This window comes from Mirounga angustirostris, unplaced genomic scaffold (assembly GCF_029215605.1).
Source record: "Mirounga angustirostris isolate CCGP_5_RB_7025 unplaced genomic scaffold, mMirAng1.0.hap1 SCAF_14, whole genome shotgun sequence".
In the NCBI taxonomy this organism is placed as follows: domain Eukaryota; kingdom Metazoa; phylum Chordata; class Mammalia; order Carnivora; family Phocidae; genus Mirounga; species Mirounga angustirostris.
The window spans coordinates 52,519,667-52,537,587 of NW_026991722.1; the positions used below are offsets into that span (position 1 = coordinate 52,519,667).

At 39.9% G+C, this 17,921-nt stretch overlaps 1 protein-coding gene across 2 annotated transcripts in view; it reads right to left on the reverse strand.

The window, feature by feature from the left end:
• The window catches only part of MYOM1 (myomesin 1), a 156,182-nt gene extending 143,512 nt beyond the window's left edge, over positions 1-12,670 (reverse strand). Inside the window, exons 1-2 of one of the 2 annotated variants that reach the window (XM_045886981.3) lie at positions 12,529-12,670; positions 12,267-12,362 (exon numbers count right to left, since the gene is read on the reverse strand). The gene's annotated coding sequence lies outside the window, so the exon portion shown is untranslated. The remainder of the gene's footprint in view (positions 1-12,266; positions 12,363-12,528) is intronic. The other variant, XM_045886982.3, reaches the window with a different exon arrangement.
• Between the last annotated feature and the right edge of the window lie 5,251 nt (positions 12,671-17,921).

Consider the following 17,921-nt stretch of genomic DNA (forward strand, 5'->3'; position numbering starts at 1 on the left):
CATGGTAAGTTGTTTCAAATCTTCTCGAAGCAGGAGAGAAGAAAAATTAACAAAAATAAGAGGTATAAATCATCATAATACTAGCTAATATTTAATGACTACTTGCTATATGTCAGAAATTGATGCTAACTGCTTTACAATATCTTATTTGAACATCATATACACATAAAAACATTTTATGGATTATGAAGTTGAGATTTAGAGAGGTTGATATTCTTAATATCACACAACTGTATGTGACAGAGGATTTAAACTCAGTTCTGTTCTGCTCAGAGCGCAGTCATCATACCATATTGCCTTTCAACAATTTAACTGTGTGTGCGTGTGTGTGTGTGTGTGTGTGTCTGTGTGTAGAGAGAGAGAGAGCCATGTGCCAATAATGTCCATTAGAAGTAAGAACTATTGGAGGGCCTGGGTGGCTCAGTCATTAGGCGTCTGCCTTCGGCTCAGGTCATGATCTCAGGGTCCTGGGATCAGGCCCTGCATCGGGCTCCCTGCTCCACGGGAAGCCTGCTTCTCCCTCTCCCCCTCCTACTCCCGCTGCTTGTGCTCCCTCTCTCACTGTGTCTCTCTCTGTCAAATAAATAAATAAAACCTTTAAAAAAAAAAAGTAAGAACTGTTACTAAAGAATTTCAGTTTTATTTCCTGTGTAACAGACAAGTATTAGATCAATAAAATATTTATTGAACTTTGATCCGTGTTAAGAATACAACATTAGAGAAGTCCACACACACTGTGGAAAAACTAAAATATTATCATTTATTCACTGACACTCAGGATCCCAGTGAAAGTCAAATAGTTTATTTCAAACAAATACATAGTAAGATCTGACAAAAAAGCATGAGCTAGACCCAGCTTAGTATACTAAGTGATCTTTCTGTTATAGCATTATCTGGATTCAGCCTTTTCTAACAACATATTTATCTAAAATATAGCTATCCAGATCACACACATACTGTGTTGTACTGTATAATTAAACTAAAATTAAAGAACAAAAATTTAGCTGGACTCATAAAAATCAATTGTTGTGATTCAATCATTATTCCCTTATAGATGAATAATCATTCTGTCAATTACTCTGATTTAATCATAATGCCCTTACAGATGTGTAATTAATCTGAAAATTTAATGGAATGCTAACCAACTGTTAATTTCAAATTTCCCAGGAAACCATCTAATGGAAAATACTTTTAAAAAAGCATTTAACTATGTAAGTCCGGAAATTTAAAAAAATACTTGCTTTCAGAATCATAGTTGGTTTTTTTTTTTTAAGTAATTTTAAGTAGACACAGGGGTGCCTGGGTGGCTCAGTCAGTTAAGCATCCGACTCTTGGTTTCAGCTCAGGTCGTGATCTCAGGGTCACGAGATCAAGCCCCATGTCGGGCTCCACACTCAGCACGGAGCCTGCTTGAGATTCTCTCCTTTTCCCTCTCCCTCTCCTTGCTTGTGCGCTCACCCTCTCTCTCTAAAATAAATAAATAAAATATATATATTTTTAAAATAAAGTAGATACATTCTCTCTTCAAATTATCTTTTTTTTTTAAAGATTTATTTATTTATTTGAGAGAGAGAATGAGATAGAGAGAGAGAGCACAAGGCGGGGAGTGGGAGAGGGAGAAGCAGACTCCCCGCTGAGCAGGGGAGCCCGACGCGGGACTCGATCCCAGGACTCCAGGATCATGACCCGAGCCGAAGGCAGTCGCTCAACTAACTGAGCCACCCAGGCACCCTCTCTTCAAATTATCTTTAGCAATATTAATATTCTTGGCGGTGCCTGGCTGGCTCAGGCAGAGAGCATTAGATTCTTGATCTCGGGGTTGTAAGTTTGAGCCCCACATTGGGTGTAGACATTACTAAAAATTTTTTTAATTTAAAAAAAAAATAAATAAAGAGTATTAACATTTTTATAAATGTGAAGTGCTGAATTTAACTAACAGTAGTGTATCCTGAAAGCCAAAATAAATATATAAATTATATTAGCCACTTAGTAATTTTCATTTTATGGAAGAGGAAAGAGTAGCAAACCATTAGTCTATGTATGAGGGAATAAACAAAGAAATATTCTTTAGAAATGTAATGTAAATAAAACAAAAACTAAATTCCAACTGAAATCAAAAAATGTTTTTAAAGCTGCTGGTAGTAGTTAACAATTACAACACATGCATCAAAAATATGGAAAAATAGCACGCATTGAAAACCTACTATGTCAGGTACTATGCCATGCCCCAGGGTTCAGGGGTGACTAATTGATGTCCCCAAAGTAGCCACCGTGTAGTTGGGTAGACAAAGCTGGGTAGTTACTTAAAAATAATTATGGCATCATGGCATAAGGTGGTATCTGCCACTTTACCCTGCATAGTTCTCCAGCTCTACTCCTTGCCACTTCCCTTCTTGCCTTGTGAAATTCCAACCACAGGTAATTGCTTTTACGTCCATGCACTTCAGGTATCTACTGTGTCAGTTCCCTCACACCTGCTGTTCTCTCTATTCTGCTCTTCCCGTCCCTGTCCAGCACATGCACATTTCTTCCTTAACTCTCATTCCTTTAAGCCTTCTTCTCCTAAGGCCATCTCTTCTGGAAGACTTTCCTAATTCCACTAGGATAGGAAGTCTATCAAACTATATTTAATGCATGTGTTTGCTTTTCTGTCTCCTGTACTGTGAATTACTTGAGGGCAGGAGAGTACTTTTGTTCAAGTACTCCTAGTACCTAGCACAGCTCTTGGCACAAGATAGGCATGAATAAATAATTGCTGAATAAAGAAAAGTGAGAAATGTGGTACAGAAAAAATCCTCAGGACTAAAGGACTACTTAGAGGTGGAAACAAATAAAAGCAGAGTCACGACGGCCAACCATCCATTGATTGGAGGAGGGCAGGGGAACTGCTTGGGAGCTGGTGGATGGATTCTAGGAGCAGACCAAGTCTCTAAGCCCAGAAGCCTACCTGTGCCTTTAGTCCAGTCAAGGGAGCTTTAGATTAGTATTAGAAAGCAAGACCCCAAAGCCCATTTTCTTTCTTTCTTTCTTTCTTTTTTTTTAAGATGCATTTATTTGAGAGAGAGAGAGAATGGGTAGAGGGGCAGAGGAAGAGAATCTTAAGCAGACTCCCTGCTGAGCATAGAGCCTGATGCAGGCTCCATCTCACAACACATGAGATCATGACCCAAGCTGAAATCACAAGTTGGATGCTTAACTGACTGAGGCACCCAGGTGCCCCCCAAAACCCATTTTCTAACATTATTTATATCCACCTATTTTTCTTTCTACTCATAAATAGATGTCTAGAGTGATACTCAGCCAATGTCAATAGTAACTCCCAAATAGTGAGGGGTTTTTTCTTTCTTTTTTTCTTATAATTAGTGTCAGGAGCTGTAAACATATACAATGGGATATTATTCAGTATTAAAAACGAATGAAATCCTGATATATACTACAACATGGTTGAACCTTGAAAATGCTATGCTAAGTGAAATAAGTTAGACACAAAAGGACAAATATTGCATGAGGTACCTAGGGTAGTCAAAGTTAGAGAGACAGAAACTAGAATGGTGGTTACCAGGGGCTGGTGGGAGAGGGAATAGGGAGTTAGTATTCAATGGGTAGAATTTCAATATGGGAAAATGCAAAAATTCTGGAGATGGATAGTGGTGAATGAACATGGAAAAATTAATAAAAGGAAACCTCATTTAGAATGGAGTCAGAGGGAGTTGGGGGGAGAGTTCTCATACCGTACCAGCTGAGGTCAATTGCAGATCCCACAGGAAGACATGTACCCTGCAAGCCATACTACTTGGCTACTTTTACTATTCCAGTGGGAGGAAGGAAGGTTTTTCTCTTCCCCCTGAAACAGCCCAGTCAATATGAAACTATCATAACTCAGCCAATGAAAAGCCACTATACTTCAAATTCCCAGTTTACTCCAATGAACTTTTTAAAAAGATTTTATTTATTTGACAGAGAGAGAGAGCAGCAGAGGGAGAGGGAGAAGCAGGCTCCCCGCTGAGTGGGGAGCCCCATGCAGGACTAGACCCCAGTTCCCCGGGATTATAACCTGAGCCCAAGGCAGACGCTTAACCAACTGAGCCACCCAGGCGCCCTCCAATGGACTTTTTGTTTATAACAGCCCTCCCAACTCCCTAATTCCCTCTATAAAAAAGCATTCCTCTCCTTTGTTCTCTGGACTTGTCTATGGTTTTGCCATAGCTTGCTTGTCCCTAATTATAATTCTCTGCTTTTCCTGAATAAACCCATTTTGCTGGTAAAATACTGGCAGTTTTATTTTTAAGGTTAACATACTTAATGCCACTGAACTATATGCTTAAAAATGGTTAAGATGGTAAATTTTACGTCATGTATATGTTACCACACACACAAAAAAGAATGAAGGGTCAGAGATTTTACCCTACTCGAAAGTTAACAAGGTAACGTGGATGCTGACAAGACATGAGATTCCAGGTCAGAATCAAAGGACTTTAAAACTCTCAGCAATGGCAGAGGCCAAGCATAAGCACATTCTTCACTGGTTTACTAACTCCCAATTCCCACAGGGAAAAATGAAAAGGGCCAGTGAAACCTGCACAAACACAGGGACTTTGAGCGTACAGAACCGTATATTATATAATGAGCATTAAGCATGTTTGACCTCTGCTCTAGAGGCAGACATTTTCTTTATTATATCGGATAGTAAGCATGCCTGCCTTTTTTCCTGAGGGGAGACACTCTGTCTTCAAAGGCTGTTCACTACACAAACATCCCTGAAAAGATGGTCTGGAACAAACGGAAGCTGGACCTTGCTTTCAAGACGTAATGACAGACCCATAGAACTGTCTCCCAATAGTTGACATACCTTATTTTTACAAAAACAGTAACTTTTTTCTTCTTTTAAGTGAGAACCAAGCTAAAGAGCAATGGATGTGAACCTCCAGTTTCATTTTCTTTTTCTTTTTGACAGTTTTAGAGTAGTAGAATTTACACACCACAAAATTCATCCATTTTAAGAGTAAGGTTCAATTGGGGTGCCTGGGTGGCTCAGTCGTTAAGCATCTGCCTTAGGCTCAGGTCATGGTCCCAGGGTCCTGGGATCGAGCCCCGCATCGGGCTCCCTGCTCAGCGGGAATCATGCTTCTCCCTCTCCCACTCCCCCTGCTTGTGTTCCCTCTCTCACTGTATCTCTCTCTGTCAAATAAGTAAAATCTTAAAAAAAAAAAAAAAAAAGAGTAAGGTTCAATGAGCATTAGTAAATTTACACAGTTGGGCAACCATCACAAAATCCAGTTTTAAAACACTTTCATTGCTGGGAAAAGTCCCCTTATGCCAGTTTGAGGTTAATCATTGGTCCCATCCACAAAAGCCACTCACCTGACTTTCTGTCTATAGTTTAGCCTTTCCTAGAAATTTTATACAGATGGAATCATATCATATGTAGTCCGTTACGTCTGGGTTTTTTCACTTAGCAAGCTGTTTTTGAGATTCATCCATATTGTTGCAAGATTCAACAGCTTGTTTCTTCTTATTGCTGAGAAATATTTCACTGAAAGATACACCATGTTTTGCTAATCCATTCATCAATTAATGGACTTTACATTACGTCCAGTTTTGGACTATTGTGAATAATGCTATCTTGAATTTTTAAATATATTTGTTCTTATATAATTAACCACATTTGGTCTCACAGATAACAAATTTCAAAATGCTGACCAAAAAAGTATTGGTATCTAACACTTATATAGTACTTACTATTTTCCAGGTAGTATTATAAATGCTTTATATGTATTAACTTCTTTATTCCTCACAACACTCTGTAAGGTAGGTACTATTATTTTTTAAAAAGATTTTATTTATTTATTTGAGAGAGAGAGAGAATGAGAGAGAGAGAGAGAGAGAGCATGAGATGGGGGAGGGTCAGAGGGAGAAGCAGACTCTCTGCTGAGCAGGGAGCTGGATGCGGGACTCGATCGTGGGACTGGATCGCGGGACTCAATCCCGGGACTCCAGAATCATGACCTGAGCCGAAGGCAGTCGCTTAACCAACTGAGCCACCCAGGCGCCCAGTAGGTACTATTATTACTATACCCTTTCACTAATGACAAAACTGAGGTACAGAGAAGTTCAGTAATTTGCTCAAGTACATACAACCAAAAAGTGTTAGATACTGTGGTAATTATTTCACAATATATGTAATTCAAGTTATTGTGCTGTACATTTTTTTCTTTTCTTTTTTTTAAAGAATCTATTTATTTACTGGAGAGAGAGAGAGCAGAGTGAAAGAGAAAGTACATGAGCGGGGGGAATGGGCAGAGGGGCAAGGAGAAGCAGACTCCCCACTGAGTAGGGAACCCCATGAGGGACTCGATCCCAGGATCCTGGGATCATGACCTGAACTGAAGGCAGGCGCTAACTGAGTCACCCAGGTGGCCATTTTAAGTAGGCTCCACACCCAGCATGGAGCCCAACATAGGGCTTGAACTCACAATGCTAAGATCAAGACCTGAGCTGAGATCAAATGTTGGACGCTTAACCAATCCCAGGTGATCCTATGCTGTATACTTTAAACTTCTACATTGCTGTATGTCAATTATATCTCAATAAAACCAGGGGGTAAAGAGAGTGAGGATTCAAATTCAGTTAACCCAGATCCAGAGTTCATGCACTTAACCAGTATACAATACTTGCTCATAACTAAAACAATCCACTTGTGATAAAATTCTGTAACTTCTTCAATTCTTTTAATAATGTAGATACCAGTTTTACATTTTAGCCAGGCATATGTCTTCAAGTGTTAATTTGGTTATGTTCTTTGTTTCCTTCTCTTTCATATTCTGAGAGTCCCCTCCCCTTTCTTCCCCAGTCTACACTGAAACAGAAACAAAGATGCAAAAACAAAACAAACCTTCAGACTTAGCAAATTTCAGGTACAATCTTACAGAGCTAGCTTTTCCTATCCTGCTTACTAGATAATACCAGATAATACCGAGGCTAGAAAAGAAGAGGCAAAAGGCAGGGTAGCCACTAGAGGAGAGCAAGGACCAATTGAAGGGATGGGGTGATCCTCAAACCAAAGGAAAGTGGCCTTTGGAATAAAGAACAACGGAGTAGAAAGACAAAGAATAATTTATCCCTAAAAATTGACTGTTAACTTTGAAGGCATTAAGCTAAATGAAATAAGCCAGTCAAAAGGACACATGTTGGAGGCACCTGGGTAGCTCAGTCAGTTAAATGTCTGATTCTTGATTTTGGCTCAGGTCACGATCTCAGGGTGGTGTGATTGAGCCCTGTGTCAGGATCCTCACTGGTTGTGAAACCTCCTTGAGATTCTTTCTCCCTCTCCCTTTGCACCCCACCCCCCCAACTCTCCCAGGCACATGCACAAACACATGCTCTCTCTCTCTCTCAAAGAAACAAACAAAAAAACCCAAACCACATGTTGTGTGATTCTATTTATATAAGGCACTAAGGTCAAATTCATAGAGGCAGAAAGTAGAATAGTAGTTGCCAGAGGCTGGGGCAGTGGGGTGGGGGAAATGGAGAGTTACTGTTTAATGGGTAGAAAGTCTCAGTTGGGGAAGATTAAAACTTCTGGAGATGGATGGTGGTGATGACTGTACAACAATATGAATGTACTTAATGCTACTGAACTGTGCAACTGAAAAATGGTTAAGATGGTAAATTTTGTGTTATGTATATTTCACCACAATTTTAAAACATGACTTCTGATTCGTCACTGTTCAGCATGGACAGCCCACAGTTCAGCAGTACTGGACATCAATAACCCCACTCCCCATAACAGAGATGGGGACTCAGGGAACTTGGCCACCTTGGGCAGGAGGTAGAGCATGAAGGGAGAACCATGGCTCTCCCAAGGAGGAACTCAACAGGTCCAGCTGGGAATCTCTTGGTGAGGATAGCAACAGACACACCACTACCAGACTTGGTTCTCATCAGTGTGTACACACTATGTTCTACCTTGTCCATAGATAGCCAATAACAATGAATACATTGTACTATTGCACAATCACTGGTTACCTCGTCTCTAAATACTGGACACATGGATGTTTCCAGTTAATCATCAAGACCAGAAGTCAGGGGTGCTTGGGTGGCACTGAGCCCCACGTTGCGCTCCCTGCTCAGCGGGGAGTCTGCTTGTCCCTCTCCCTCTGCCCCTGCCCACTGCTGGTGCTCTCTCTCTTTCTTAAATAAATAAAATCTTAAAAAAAAAAAAAAAAAGACTAGAAGTCAGGGTTAGGAATTAGGAACAAACATCTTCATTTTCAACCCAGCTCTTTTATCATATCTATGTGTGCTCCTTTCAGGGTCCTTTTAACCTCTGGCTCTGTTTTTTTCACAGTTCCCCTAATGGTGTGGGACTGGAAGAGTGGTTCTCCTTCCTTGTTGCACATTAGAATAGCTAAGGAGTTTCTAAACTGCACTCAAGCTCGGACCATATTTCAGGACGTTTACCTCAAAATCTCTGGGCATGGGACATGAGTGTTTCTAAAAGCTCCTAAATGACTCTAATGTGCAGCCCAAAGGAAAAATAATCTCTTAGGTCTCTTTCCATTCTAAAATGATGAAAGCTTTTGAATTAAAAAGAGAGCTATAAATATTTTGCACAAATAGAGGTTTTCCTTTTCAATTACCTCCTTGGGAAGTATTTCCCCAGAAAGGGACTATGAATTAAGGGATATGTTTTGTGAGATTGCTATCTGGAATAATTAGGCTAATCTACAAGTCATCTACCAAATATGAATATACTCTTTCTTCATTGCCACATCAATATTGCAATGTATAATTTTAATTTATTAGCAAGTTTAACAGATGCGAAATGTATCATAGCTATTTTTTTTTTAAAGATTTTATGTATTTATTTGACAGAGAGAGTGAGAGAGCACAAGCAGGGGGAACAGTAGAGGGAGAGGGAGACGCAGGCTCCCCGCCAAGCACGGAGCCCGATGCGAGGCTCAATCCCAGGACCCTGGGATCATGACCTGAGCCGAAGGCAGATGCTTAACCATGTGAGCCACCCAGGCACCCCATATCATAGCTATTTTTAAGTGCATTTTAAAAATTGTAAAAACTGGACATTTTTTCATTGTTAGCTAACTATTTGGTTTTTGTCTGTGTATGAGCTGTCTTTTGACCTTTACCATGGAGATGGATTATTTTTCTTGAGATCATTATTAATCTGTTAATATAATAATAAACAAAATAAAATAGCTACCACTAATTGATACCTACTACATGATACTGTTCCATGCTTTACACGTATTTTATTTTTTACAAAAATTATACAAGGCAGTTATTATCCCCAAGTTATAAATGAGAAAACTAAGGTTCAGACAGGTTATGCAAGTTACCCAAAGTCACACAGCTAATAAATAGTGGAGCTGGGATTTGAATCCACCTCTATCTGGCTCTTAAGGACTATCCTCTTTACTGGACAGGTAAACACTCAATGCCTGTCCTGTTCACAGTACATGGTGATGTTTTGCACCATGTGATTCCTGCTCTCTGACCCACAGTGATGGGTCATTTCAGACCCAAAGGTAACTGATGAATATCCTGGCCAACCACCTGTGGGTGTATGGCCTGGCCAAAAAGGTGAGCCAAGCCAATCACATTCCTCTCTTGAGAATGTGAATTTGGAAATGTTGAGTGTCGATGCACTTAATATAAGGAGCAAAAGTGAAAAAGGCTGAACAAAGAGTTGCCTTGTGTATACTGGAGTCAGAGGAGCCATGACAAGTTGAAATTATGAGGGACTAGAAACTAGGGTTAGCAGAGAAAGACAGCTGGTAGAGAGAAAACTAAGTCGATGTGCTTAAAGAAGTAGAGACCTAATCAGAGAACAATCATTTGGCCCATGAGAGGAAAACCAAAGAGTCAAGTACCCCAAGCTACCTCTGTTTTCAGCAACTCTCCAGTTTAGATGCAGGTCATGTATATCCCTAACATAGGTATCCTTTTTCTTGAGCTAACTGGACTTTGTCTCTGTTCCTTGCTATCAAACAAGTCAAAATAAAACACGTTTTTTATTAAATTTTTGAAATATTCTGGATGTTAAGCTTTTATCTGTCACATTTATCATAAAACATTTCCATTTCTATTCTTTCCTTGTTTTCATTACATTTTGACTTTTATAAAAGTGGAACCATCAATCTTATAATCAGTAATACTTTCACCGGTCAAAAACTTACATTTACACAAACTATAGTGACAGAAAACAGAGAGTGATTGCCTCGAAGATGGGGGAGGTAAGAAGTGAGAGGAGTTAGGAATGAGGCTTTACAAATGGGCATGAAGAAACTTTGGGGGTGATGGATATGTTAATATCTTGAGTGTGGTGAAGATTTCACAAATGTACACGTCAAAACTTATGACATGTGTACATTTTAAATATGTGTGGTTTACTGTATGCCAATAATACTTTAGCTAAACTTTTTTTTTTTTAAGTAGGCTCCATGCCCAGTGTGGAGTCCAATGTGGGGCTCAAACTCATGACCCTGAGATCAAGACCTGAGCTGAGATCAAGAGTCAAACGCTTAACCAACCGAGCCACCCGGTTGCCCCAAACCATTTTTTAAAACAAATACTCTTCTTTCCAGTTAAGATACTTACACAATTCTATTTCATTCAACTTAATATGCTTCATGCTTGACTAGAACTCACCTGCTATTTATTGTGGTTTATGCTATGGGAGCTTAATCCAAGTTTATTTTTCTCAGTTTTAATATTCTCTTTTTCAACTACATATTACAAATAGTTACTTCTTTCACAATTTTAATGGTGTAATAACACTTGAGAAGTCATGTGTTGAGCCCTATAGTCTTCAATCTATTTCTATTAATATTTGTCATTCCTTGGCCAATTTTTCTGTTTTTAAACCTAATACTATCTGCTTCAGAAGTCTGGAATTTTGTTCCCTTGTGATATTTGTAATGTTTTAAAGTCATGTAAAGCACTTTACATCAAGCAAGGGTGCTAATGTTAGTACACACACATACACACACACAGTTATTCTTGTATACTTACATGAAATAAATTTCATGTAACTGTTATACACATTATTTTAACAAACATCTGATGCACTCTATATGAAAAGACTTTAAACAGACAAAATTACTACAAGAATTAATAGACTAACATACAAGATTTTATTCATTGTTCTCCCATCTTGAGCAAAAATTTTTATGGGCTTATGTATCCAAACAAGATCTAACCTGTCTGTGGTTAATCCGGCCACCACAACTGCCTTCTGTACCAAGAAAACTTACATTCCGGACCTAGCAGGCCACACAGAAATCTGATAACATGCATCTGCTTGTGTTTCAACACAGGACTACTTTCATCATTCAACCACTTCCTAAGTCTCCTTTATTGTTTTCTACTACCTTGGCCTCAAAGTTCTTGAACAAGGTTTACTGTTTTAACTTAGGTTTCATTGGGCACATGTGACATGCCTGGCACTGTGCATGGTCACGGGAATAAAAACAGAAGGCGGCACCCTTGGGAAGTATGTATTCCTTCCTGTCATGGCTCTTTCTACTTCCTGAAGCAAGTAATAAACTGTGTAGCACACAATAAGACACTGAAGAATACTGATCTTGGAAAAGCCCCTTCAGGGGTGCCTGGGTGGCTCAGTCGTTAAGCGTCTGCCTTCGGCTCAGGTCATGATCCCAGGGTGCTGGGATCGAGTCCCTCATCGGGCTCCCTGCTCAGTGGGAAGCCTGCTTCTCCCTCTCCCACTCCCTCTGCTTGTGTTCGCTCTCGCTATCTCTCTCTCTGTCAAATAAAAAATAAAATCTTAAAAAAAAAAAAAGAAAAGCCCCTTCAAATTTAACTTTGGGTTTTTTGGTCTTTCAGGGACTACTGGGCAGTGCTGCCAGACCAGTGCTCTAATGCTTTACTAAATCGGCACTCCATGGGGTAATGCAAAAGGAGGTGTTTGGTGTTAAATGTTGACAAGTTATACAAAACAGAAACTGCCCATAGAAATTACTTTCATTTATCATTATTTCTCCAGGAGAAAGAAGAACTCAGAATCAAAAGTTGTAATATACTGGACGCCTGGGTGGCTCAGTTGGTTAAGCGACTGCCTTCGGCTCAGGTCATGATCCTGGAGTCCCGGGATCGAGTCCCGCATCGGGCTCCCTGCTCAGCAGGGAGTCTGCTTCTCCCACTGACCCTCCCCCCTCTCATGCTCTATCTCATTCTCTCTCAAATAAATGAATAAAATCTTTAAAAAAAAAAAGTTGTAATATACTTACAGGTGGCTGGCAAAACAGATACTGCCCCAAGGCACTGATTTCTGTGGAATTAACCCCTGCTGGAAAGTCTGCAAAGAGACCATAGAGCCTCTTTTCCTGGGAAAAACAAAAAAAATAAGTCAACATTTTGGGCAAATATTCCCACTCCAAATTATTAATACAATCATTAATCCTCTACAGTATTATCAGAGTGATTTAAAAAAAATACAAATCTGATCATATTAATTCCATAAGTAAGACAGATTAGTGGTATCTCACTAACCTTCAGAAACATGGCTTAGAGGTCATTCAGGACATGGTCTCTGCTTACTCTTAGTGCTCATATTTTTTTCCTATTTTTTATTGTTATGTTAATCACCATAAATTACATCATTAGTTTTTGATGTAGTGTTCCATGATTCATTGTTTGTGCATAATACCCTGTGTTGAAAGTAGTCCTGTGTTGAAACACAAGCAGATGCATGTTATCAGATTTCTGTGTGGCCTGCTAGTGCTCCATGCAGAACGTGCCCTCTTTAATACCCATAACCCATTCTCCCACCCCCTCCCCTCTAGAACCCTCAGTTTGTTTTTCAGAGTCCATCGTCTCTCATGGTTCGTCTCCCCCTCTGATTCCCCACCCTTCATTCTTCCCCTCCTGCTATCTTCTTCTTTTTTTTTCTTAACATATAATGTATTATTTGTTTCAGAGGTACAGATTTGTGATTCAACAGTCTTGCACACTTCACAGCGCTCACCATAGCACATACCCTCCCCAGTGTCTATCACCCAGCCATCCCATCCCTCCCACCCCAACCCCCACTCCAGCAACCCTCAGTTTGTTTCCTGAGATTAAGAATTCCTCATATCAGTGAGATCATATGATACATGTCTTTCTCTGATTGACTTATTTCGCTCAGCGTAACACCCTCCAGTTCCATCCACGTCATGGCAAATGGCAAGATCTCATTCCTTTTGATGGCTGCATAATATTCCATTGTATATATACCACATCTTATCCATTCATCTGTCGATGGACATCTTGGCTCTTTCCACAGTTTGGCTATTGTGGACATTGCTGCTATAAACATCGGGGTGCATGTACCCTTTTGGATCCCTACATTTGTATCTTTGGGGTAAATACCCAGTAGTGTAATTGCTGGGTCATAGGGTAGCTCTATTTTCAACTTTTTGAGGAACCTCCATACTGTTTTCCAGAGTGGCTGCACCAGCTTGCATTCCCACCAACAGTGTAGGAGGGTTCCCCTTTCTCCGCATCCCCGCCAACATGTGTCGTTTCCTGACTTGTTAATTTTAGCCATTCTGACTGGTGTGAGGTGGTATCTCATTGAGGTTTTGTTTTTTAAAGATTTTATTTATTTGAGAGAGAGAATGAGAGAGAGACAGCATGAGAGGGAGGAGGGTCAGAGGGAGAAGCAGACTCCCCGCTGAGCAGGGAGCCCGATGCGGGACTCCATCCCGGGACTCCAGGATCATGACCTGAGCCGAAGGCAGTTGCTTAACCAACTGAGCCACCCAGGCACCCCTCATTGAGGTTTTGATTTGGATTTCCCTGATGCTGAGCGATGTTGAGCACTTTTTCATGTGTCTGTTGGCCATTTGGATGTCTTCTTTGGAAAAATGTCTGTTCATGTCTTCTGCCCATTTCTTGATTGGATCATTTGTTCTTTGGGTGTTGAGTTTGATAAGTTCGTTATAGATTTTGGATACTAGCCCTTTATCTGATATGTCATTTGCAAATATCTTTTCCCATTCTGTCGGTTGTCTTTTGGTTTTGTTAGCTGTTTCTTTTACTGTGCAAAAGCTTTTTATCTTGATGAAGTCCCAATAGTTCATTTTTGCCCTTGCTTCCCTTGCCTTTGGCAATGTCTCTAGGAAGAAGTCACTGCAGCTGAGGCTGAAGAGGTTGCTGCCTGTGTTCTCCTTATGGATTTTGATGGATTCCTATCTCACATTTAGGTCTTTCAACCATTTTGAGTCTATTGTTGTGTGTGGTGTAAGGAAATGGTCCAGTTTCATTTTTCTGCATGTGGCTGTCCAATTTTCCCAACACCATTTGTTGAAGAGACTGTCTTTTCCCCTTGGACATTCTTTCCTGCTTTGTCAAAGATTAGTTGACCATAGAGTTGAGGGTCCATTTCTGGGCTCTCTATTCTGTTCCATTGATCTATGTGTCTGTTTTTATGCCAGTACCATACTGTCTTGATGATGACAGCTTTGTAATAGAGCTGGAAGTCCAGAATTGTGATGCCGCCAGCTTTGCTTTTCTTTTTCAACATTCCTCTGGCTATTCGGGGTCTTTTCTGGTTCCATACAAATTTCAGCATTATTTGTTCCATTTCTTTGAAAAAAGTTGATCATATTGAGATGGGGATTGCATTGAATGTGTAGATTGCTCTAGGTAGCATTGACATCTTCACAATATTTGTTCTTCCAATCCATGAGCATGGAATGTTTTTCCATTTCTTTGTGTCTTCCTCAATTTCTTTCATGAGTATTTTATAGTTTTCTGAGTACAGATCCTTTACCTCTTTGGTTAGATTTATTCCCAGGTATCTTATGTTTTTGGGTGCAATTGTAAATGGGATCGACTCCTTAATTTCTCTTTCTTCTGTCTTGTTGTTGGTGTATAGGAATGCCACTGATTTCTGTACATTGATTTTATATCCTGCCACTTTACTGAATTCCTGTATGAGTTCTAGCTGTTTTGGGGTGGAGTCTTTTGGGTTTTCCACATAAAGTATCATATCATCTGTAAAGAGTGAGAGTTTGACTTCTTCTTTGCTGATTTGGATGCCTTTTATTTCTTTTTGTTGTCTAATTGCTGTGGCTAGGACTTCTAATACTATGTTGAATAGCAGTGGTGATAGTGGACATCCCTGTTGCGTTCCTGACCTTAGGGGGAAAGCTCTCAGTTTTTCCCCATTGAGAATGATATTCGCTGTAGGTTTTTCATAGATGGCTTTTATGATATTGAGGTATGTACCCTCGATCCCTATACTCTGAAGAGTTTTGATCAAGAAAGGATGCTGTTGGGCGCCTGGGTGGCTCAGTTGGTTGAGCGACTGCCTTCGGCTCAGGTCATGATCCTGGAGTCCCGGGATCGAGTCCCGCATCGGGCTCCCTGCTCAGCAGGGGGTCTGCTTCTCCCTCTGACCCTCTTCCCTCTCGTGCTCTCTGTCTCTCATTCTCTCTCTCTCAAATAAATAAATAAAATCTTAAAAAAAAAAAAAAAGAAAGGATGCTGTACTTTGTCAAAAGCTTTTTCTGCATTTATTGAGAGGATCATATGATTCTTGTTCTTTCTTTTGTTAATGTATTGTATCATATTGATTGATTTGCGGATGTTGAACCAACCTTGCAGCCCAGGAATAAATCCCACTTGGTCGTGGTGAATAATCCTTTTAATGTACTGTTGGATCCTATTGGCTAGTATTTTGGTGAGAATTTTTGCATCCATGTTCATCAAGGATATTGGTCTGTAATTCTCCTTTTTGATGGGGTCTTTGTCTGGTTTGGGGACCAAGGTAATGGTCGCCTCATAAAACGAGTTTGGAAGTTTTCCTTCCATTTCTATTTTTTGGAACAGTTTCAGGAGAATAGGTAGTAATTCTTCTTGAAATGTTTGGTAGAATTCCCCTGGGAAGCCATCTGGCCCTGGGCTTTTGTTTGTTGGGAGATTTTTGATGACTGCTTCAATTTCCTTAGTGGTTATAGGTCTGTTCAGGTTTTCTATTTCTTCCTGGTTCAGTTTTGGTAGTTGATACATCTCTAGGAATGTATCCATTTCTTCCAGGTTATCTAATTTGCTGGCATAGAGTTGCTCATAATATGTTCTTATGATTGTATTTCTTTGGTGTTGGTTGTGATCTCTCCTCTTTCATTCATGATTTTGTTGATTTGGGTCTTTTCTCTTTTCTTTTTGATAAGTCTGGCCAGGGGTTTATCAATCTTGTTAATTCTTTCAAAGAACCAACTCCTAGTTTCGTTGATCTGTTCTACTGTTCTTTTGGTTCCTATTTCATGGATTTCTGCTCTGATCTTTATGATTTCTCTTCTCCTGATGGGTTTAGGCTTTATTTGCTGTTCTTTCTCCAGCTCCTTTAGGTGTAGGGTTAGGTTGTATACTTGAGACCTTTCTTGTTTCTTGAGAAAGGCTTGTATTGCTATATACTTGCCTCTTAGGACTGCTTTTGCTGCATCCCAAAGATTTTGAACAGTTGTGTTTTCATTTTCATTGGTTTCCATGAATTTTTTAAATTCTTCTTTAATTTCCTGGTTGACCCATTCATTCTTTAGTAGGATGCTCTTTAGCTTCCATGTATTTGAGTTCTTTCTGACTTTTCTCTTGTGATTGAGTTCTAGTTTCAAAGCATTGTGGTCTGAAAATAGGCAGGGAATGATCCCAATCTTTTGGTACCGGTTGAGACCTGATTTATGACCTAGGATGTGATCGGTTCTGAAGAATGTTCCATGGGCACTAGAGAAGAATGTGTATTCCGTTGCTTTGGGATGGAATGTTCTGAATATGTCTGTGAAGTCCATTTGGTCTAGTGTGTCATTTAAAGTCTTTATTTCCTTGTTGATCTTTTGCTTAGACGATCTGTCCATTTCAGTGAGGGGGGTGTTAAAGTCCCCCACTATTACTGTATTGTTGTCAATGTGTTTCTTTGTTTTTGTTATTAATTGCCTTATATAATTGGCTGCTCCCATGTTAGGGGCATAGATATTTACAATTGTTAGATCTTCTTGTTGGATAGACCCTTTAAATATGATATAGTGTCCTTCCTCATCTCTTATTACAGTCTGTGGTTTAAAATCTCATCTGTCTGATATAAGGATTGCCACACCAGCTTTCTTTTGGTGTCCATTAGCATGGTAAATGGTTTTCCACCCCCTTACTTACAATCTGGGGGTGTCTTTGGGTCTAAAATGTGTCTCTTGCAGACAGCATATTGATAGGTCTTGTTTTTTAATCCAATCTGATAGCCTGTGTCTTTTGATTGGGGCATTTAGCCCATTTACATTCAGGGTAACTATTGAAAGATAGGAATTTAGTGCCATTGTATTGCCTATAAGGTGACTGTTACTGTATATTGTCTGTGTTCCTTTCTGGTCTATGGTGCTTTTAGGCTCTCTCTTTGCTTAGAGGACCCCTTTCAAGATTTCTTGTAGGGCTGGTTTCGTGTTTGCAAATTCCTTTAGTTTTTGTTTGTCCTGGAAGCTTTTTATCTCTCCTTCTATTTTCAATGACAGCCTAGCTGGATAGAGTATTCTTGGCTGCATATTTTTCTCATTTAGTGCTCTGAATATATCCTGCCAGTCCCTTCTGGCCTGCCAGGTCTCTGTGGATAGGTCTGTTGCCAATCTAATGTTTCTACCATTGTAGGTTACATATCTCTTCTCCCGAGCTGCTTTCAGGATTTTCTCTTTGTCTCTGACACTCATAAGTTTTCCCATTAGATGTCGGGGTGTTGACCTATTTTTATTGATTTTGAGAGGGGTTCTCTGTGCCTCCTGGATTTTGATGGCTGTTTCCTTCCCCTAATTAGGAAAGTTCTCTGCTATAATTTGCTCCAATATACCTTCTGCCCCTCTCTCTCTTTCTTCTTCTTGTGGGATCCCAATTATTCTAATGTTGTGTCGTCTTATGGT